General features: G+C 35.0%; 1 protein-coding gene across 1 annotated transcript in view; it reads right to left on the reverse strand.

Annotated features, from left to right (window-relative positions):
• Positions 1-5,828, reverse strand: part of LOC144653684 (galanin receptor type 1-like) — a 21,968-nt gene extending 16,140 nt beyond the window's left edge. The window contains exon 1 of the mRNA XM_078513744.1: positions 5,809-5,828. The gene's annotated coding sequence lies outside the window, so the exon portion shown is untranslated. The remainder of the gene's footprint in view (positions 1-5,808) is intronic.
• Positions 5,829-6,111: the final 283 nt, after the last annotated feature.

Genomic DNA, 6,111 nt, shown 5'->3' on the forward strand with positions numbered 1-6,111 from the left:
TAAAATATGAACTCACAATTGACCTCGCTCCCAATGTGTGGCTTCAATAGCTCAGTTGGTAGAGCATCGCACCGGTATCGCGGAGGTCACGGGTTCGAATCCCGTTGAAGCCCTGAATTTTTTTCAGGCTTCTTTATTCCAATTGCTTAAATTGGAAATTCACTGCGATGATCATTTATCACTTTCATATCCATCCGCAGTTCATATATGAATTATTTCATATACATTACATTATATAAACTAGAGTACTAGGAATTGGACGTTTGTACAGCACAAGAGAGGCTTTACGAAACTACTGAAAGCTACCAATCGTGGATTTTCTTACGGGACGGCTCGTAAAGAAGAAAGATTACAAGCGTGAATTGAAGTTGGACATTTCAGCCCAAACCAATACAACTGAATAAGGATAAAAGCACCTGATAATGCGTGACAGAGAGATTTAAAATTCCCTAGCAGTATCTGGATTTTACAAAGCCCGGCAACTCCGTTATGTTTAAGAAAGAATCCGAAAGGTAAGCCACTGAACACGTTTTGTTTGTCATCCACTTCAAGTGAAATTTTTGTATGTGTATTAATAACAAGTAATCACATGATTTTTCTCGTACAATTTGGGATAAATCAGCACGAGTAAATTTTTCAAAGACTGCAAATTGCACTCGCCCTACGGGCTTGTGCAATTTGGTTAGCCTTTGAAAAATTTACTCGTGCTGATTTATCCCAAATTGCACTCGAAATCATGCGATTACCTATACTAATAATATATAAAAGATGAAAAGGTAATCTTGCCTTTCATGTTACATTAAAGTTACTTCGCAAAAACTGCTCTGCCCTCTCGAATTTATAATTAAACCTAGATATTATATTTCAATTCAGAAAACTTGACGCTTTACAAGCTCAAGCTATTTAAGGAGATTTTATTGGATACAGAATTCTAAATAGCTCAAATGAACCACAAATAGTGAATTAAAGGATAGAAACACCCTAAAGGAAGCCGCAGAAAAGATTGTAAGTCTTCAATTAATTTTTTGCCTATTTTTGGTTCATTGGTGAGACAATCTGGTTTTAATTTTGAAATTTTTATCTTTCAAGTAGCTAGAGTATGAAAACATTTTGCATAAATCTAAATCTTCGCAATCTCAAAGCCACGATCGTTTTCTGGTGTTTCATTTTTTTATTTGTTTTTAGCATTAATAAATGATTATTTTACAATTACAATAGATCTTAAGACAATTTTTATCATTGAAAAATGGCTCAACACGTTAACGTTTATTTTAATTTATTCGTATTTTTCCCTTTTTATTCAAAATCAGGGCTCTGCGTTAACTTGTTATTTTTGGGGCTCTGCAGGCTACCGATATCAGCAAATGATTTCATAAAAGAATGATAAATGCCTCTTTTTATTGTCCCTTAAAGGAACTTTGAGCTGAAATACAAATTCACAACACAGCGCGCAACAACAAGAAAACGTTACAATTTTTAGTTTTCAAATGAAATTAGAATTCCTAGATTCGTTTTGTAACAATCTATCATAAATATTGACAAATTAAAGCTTGTGACAATAGAATAGTCATTAAACAAGTTGAATGTAATCTTACATTGTTCGGCGAAACAAAAAATCAAGTGCAAAGCCCAGCCCACTACTTTTTATTCCCTCGTCGAAAATAAATTCTAGTAAATTTGTGCATCTTTCCTGTATTTTTTTTTCGTGTTCCAAGTATATTGAATCAGTTTTACTGTCCGGGGTTACAATAAAGCGCAATAATCAATAAGTTGTTTCCTTTGTTTATGTCTGGTGGTCTTAAAATAATTTAGTAGATCGTAAAACCAACATTTCCGTTTTGAGTAATTTACTTTGTCACCTGCTCTTCAATGACTCCGTGAAATGGTGCTTAAAATTCAGAAAAGTAAATTCTTAAAACAGTCATATCGTTTTTTTACGCAAATGTACGTTAAATCACCTTTTCTTAATCAAAATTGAAGTAAAGCCCTGTGGGTAAAACGTAATGACCTATGCATTAAAAGTTCTGATTCAAAATCTGCCTGCAGCAATCCATTTGCACACTCCATCTCCAAATAAATGAATGGCCCGCTCAATGTTGATTTAACCGAGTTTCCTGTTTTGCTACAAAATGACTCATAAACGGCTTGTTTCAAAGAAATCAAAATGTTCTAGAAGACTCCATTATGCGAGCCAAGTTTCTTGGGTACTGCCTGTATGTGTGTTTTTGTTATTGGCAATTCTGTAAATGCATATTCATGCTTTGTGTTATTGTTATATTATTGCTCTTTTCCTTTTGTAGTATTGATTATTTGTAAAAGTCGCAAAGATCGAACGACAAATAAATCAACTTCGGAACTCCCCTTAGTTAGTTTTTTTAGAAATAAATTTATAGTGAATGGCAAAACATACAAGTGGCCAATGAACAACTCGCGGTTTCGAAATTCAAAAATAACATAAAATCAAAACTATTTGCTCTAGTATATGCTATGAAAGAGTCACTCTAAAAGAGTACTGGAAAATCATTATGCATCAATTTTGTATCTTACAATAATAGTGACTGGATGCTTATCAAGCGAGCATGTGCCATTCAGTTTGACTAATAATTCAGTGCCAGTTTTTTTTTTTTCAGTTAAGGCCTACACCAGATTATTCCTTACTTCGGCCGTTGAGTCTAAATTACAATAACTGGCGACATGATTTGCTTCAGAAAATTCGTTTTTCAGGCCAATTTTTTGCAATTGAGCACTATTCGGTTAAGCAAGTGACAAAATCTGGAATTTACTTAATACAATAAGGACTTACCAAGAATTGTTCCTGTCGCTTTCGAAGCGTATTCATGAAATAAAATTTTACAGCAACTTTGAATAATAATAAGGTTGATAACGCATCAACGCAACAGCCATAAGAAAACATTAATTACACCCAATCACTTTCAGAGCCGATAATTGTTTTTGGAGATGTTTTTTAATGAAAAGAGACTTCTTTAGATTGTCTGCTGTGATTTAATTCCCTCGAAACCCTGGAAATGGATTTAGCATGAATTTATTTATTTAAAGTAAGCATTCACTGTAATATAAAAGGTTTATTAATGATTTTCTCTGCCTAATTCCTTGTAAAAATTATCCTTTTCTACTAAAGGACATTGCGTAGGACGGTGTGCTTATACCCTAAGCGTAATTTTATTTGACAAAAACTAGTCAGTCAATATTGGTAAAACAATGCTGAGTTCTCGCTGAGGCATTTCCGTGACTGACATACAATGTGCACTTGCGGTTTATTTTTCGAGTCTTTTTCTTCACAATGCTGGCTACAGTATCTTAAACGTTTCTGTAGCTTAAATATTTTTACTTATTCCGCTACAAAACACAACAGAAAGTCAAAAGAAATCTTCTTGACGCGTACACACACGAACAAATAACATTTTCGTTTATTTTCGTTTATTTCCCGCTTGATGTATTTACAAATACACAAATATAAAATTATCCCGACACGAAAAAGACAAATTAAAATACAAACAAAATAGTGAAGCATTACTACTATCCAAATGGTCGAGTAGGTTTTATTTCTTCAGTTGCAAATTCATGTGCAAAACTGTACCGTCTTGAGAAATCAACCCACGCTAGACTAAAGATCGTGAAATGTAACAAATCGCATCATTGTAGTAAGAATACTCAATTTCGATTTCACTTGCAGTTGTTATTTACACTGTGTTGGATTTATGTTACATTACGATGTCCATATAAGAAGCACTTTTTTGTCAGGACTTTTCTTCACTAAACTAAACACATTCACTGAATGACTTGCCATGTTAGCTCTTACCAAGGCTGCGTCCAAGCATCCATACAGTCAACCAAGAGGCTCTTCCTTTCCTCAAACAAATTAACGATAACTCGATTCCTGTTTGCAAGACAATTACTTCGGAATTTTAACTCTGTTTCATTAAAGACCGTTGCCTAATATAACAATACCTTCACCCGTTATTATTACTCTATCTTCTTTAATTTTAACGCTATTTATCCGCTCATTTCCAAGACTCGCGAGAGATATATCTCAATTGGTTTAGTGGCAAAATTAGGAAACGTATTTTACTCAAAATGCCTTGTGCTAATCGTTTATATACCGGATTAAAGCAGCCTATTGTGGGATAAAATCGTTTTAAGCCTATAAACCATACATTTTGGTACGCCTATTGCTTAATCAATCAGTAAATGAAAACCACTGATAATTGACACTGATAATTGTTGCCTTAATATTTTGGTCTAAAGTCCTCTCTGATACCATAAGAGTATATGGCGGAAGAGAGTTACAAACAAAATTTAACACCATGGGACAGAAAAAAGAACATATAGTCCTCGTTCAAAGCAGAGAATTTTAAAAAATTGAGAGAAATTCAATTGTTTTCGAATTTTAGCTAAGAAACAATGTAATTGGGTAATTTTTCCCTCCTGCTTTTCAAAAATGACAAACGGCTCATTTTCATGCTTTCAGTACTAAATCATTTGCACGCCATTTATAGGCTATATTTCATCAAAATAAACAAAAACTTTTTATTTCGACACAAAGTAGTCCAACATTCTAATACCTGGCAAAGCTTTTACCAAGAGTCGGTTCGGTCGACCGAGCAAGGGGCTGGATCGGCGGTTTCTAGGAAAATAGTTGAGTACATGCAGAACACATCCCGAAGCCCGAAGCGATCTAGCAGCTAACGCTCCTCTTGGGTTCGTAATAGAATAACGGCTGCAGATGGGGCGCAGTACAACTACAAACGCTTAACGCTGCAGATTCTTATTCAAAAATGTGATTCCCTTTAAAACTGGAATCGACAACAGAACCAGATTCGATATAGAGGACAAGAACACATTTAGGTTTTTTAGTGAATATTGAAATACGCTCATTCGATTCGAGTGTTTTCTTTCCTTAATTTTACTCCAGCGCTTAATTAATCGGGCGTGGCCGATTAATAATTTACCCTTTGGGCGTCCTAGACGATAGTCTCCTGTCGGCCAAAAACGACGGGATAGCCTGGGCCAATCGGTTTCATTTCAGTTTTGACAGTAAATCGTTGAAGGTACCCTGGGTAGACTTTTGGGTTAATCTGCAATCATGTTCTCTTCTTTGCTTCGGCGGGAGGACAGAGAAAAAAGCTTAAGGGGCAAAGTACTAACATTCACCATTGTGAAACTGTAGTTGCTTTGACAAGTTGAAGCTATTTTTGTAAATAAAAGAGGTAACGTCATACATGTCACGCAGTGTTTTTGTGACAAACTTTGAAACTAGACGCTTTTCTGGTTTCTACAAATAGCGGTGTGAACTGACGGTACATTTTTTGAGGCTAAGGCGGACTCCACTTTAAACCCGTATTTTTTTATTTAGCAGGAGGTGTGTCGATTTTCATTTCCGCACAGTTGGTCGTCAAAGTCGCATGTCACAAAGAGACGAATGTTTGCACAACATGTTTTGGATATATTTTAGATTTGGTTAGTGACGTTAGTAAGACACTTCTCAAGACGTCAGCAAAACATTGGTAATGTACAGTATCGGTGCGAACTTGAATGGAATTTTTTACGAGATCAATAAAGTTATCGATGGAAAAGATGACTTCAAAATAAAAACTTTGAATAATGACCAATTGAATTTTATTTTAATTAAATTTTATCACGGCCTGCATGCATAATGTCACGGCTTTAAAAGTCTTCGGTTTCAAAAGGTTGCTTGGTCTCATTTTCGATAAAAAATTCATCTGAAACATTTTGCATGTCGTGTGACGCACGTTAATACTGTAAAATCTAATAACAAACATGACTTACTGCGATGGAGTTTTTTCTTCGACTTGTCTCCTTTCTGCAATAAGCAAAGTAACCAGTGTTCCTTTACGGCCAAGAACATCCTGAGCTTTCGACCGAAAATAAAATAATCTGGCTCTAAAATTTCAGTTTAGGCATTTCCGCAGTTTGGTTTTCGTATTTCAGTTTTTCGGTATTTTGGTTTACGACTGATTTCTATTTTCGGAATATCAGTTTAGATTTCAGTTTTTCGGCATTTGTTATTTTGGAAGGATTTCTGTTTTCGCCGACATCAGTTGTTTTTCGACAGATTTCTTTCATTTGGCT

This window comes from Oculina patagonica, chromosome 5 (assembly GCF_052425735.1).
Source record: "Oculina patagonica isolate OP01 chromosome 5, crgOcupat, whole genome shotgun sequence".
NCBI lineage: Eukaryota > Metazoa > Cnidaria > Anthozoa > Scleractinia > Oculinidae > Oculina > Oculina patagonica.